Here is a 660-nt window from a genome sequence, read left to right on the forward strand (position 1 = left end):
ACTGAGTGTTGTAAGAGGCTCAGAAGGAAAAATGGGGACTTCCCTGGTAGTTCAGTGGTTGAGACTGCATGCTTCCACTGCAGGGGGTGGGAGTTCAATCCCTGGTCAGGGAACCAAGGTCCCACATGCTTTGGGGCATTGCCAAAAAAAAAAAAAGGAGGGATTGGAAATACCAACAAAGGCACCACAGAACTAAAGACATTTAGATCTGTGTCTTAAAGGATAGAGGGCTTCCCTGGTGGCTCAGAGGTTAAAGCGTCTGCCTCCAATGCAGGAGACCCAGGTTTGATCCCTGGGTTGGGAAGATCCCCTGGAGAAGGAAATGGCAACCCACTCCAGTATTCTTGCCTGGAGAATCCCGTGGACGGAGGAGCCTGGCGGGCTACAGTCCACGAGGTCGCAAAGAGTCAGACACGACTGAGTGACTTCACTCACTCACTCACTTAAAGGATAAGTATGAGTCTCCCAGACAGAGAGTGGGTTAGGGGTGGAGGTACTTGCAGAGCAAAGGCATGGAGGTGCCCCACTGCACAGCATGTTTGCAAAACTTGGCTTTGAGTCAGGAAGAGAATTTCAGATTGCCTTGAAAGTTAGTTTACCCTGCTTATCTATAAACCTAATGGTTCAGGATGGCCTTAATTATTTTTTCAGTATTTTGGC

The 660-nt window shown here is 48.8% G+C and overlaps 1 non-coding gene across 1 annotated transcript; it reads left to right on the forward strand.

Moving 5' to 3' along the window:
- Positions 1–232: 232 nt before the first annotated feature.
- Positions 233–304, forward strand: TRNAW-CCA. Its single transcript has one exon. It is a non-coding gene; the product is annotated as a tRNA-Trp (tRNA).
- Positions 305–660: the final 356 nt, after the last annotated feature.

The sequence above is a fragment of the Bos indicus x Bos taurus genome, chromosome 21, assembly GCF_003369695.1.
Source record: "Bos indicus x Bos taurus breed Angus x Brahman F1 hybrid chromosome 21, Bos_hybrid_MaternalHap_v2.0, whole genome shotgun sequence".
Classification (NCBI taxonomy): domain Eukaryota; kingdom Metazoa; phylum Chordata; class Mammalia; order Artiodactyla; family Bovidae; genus Bos; species Bos indicus x Bos taurus.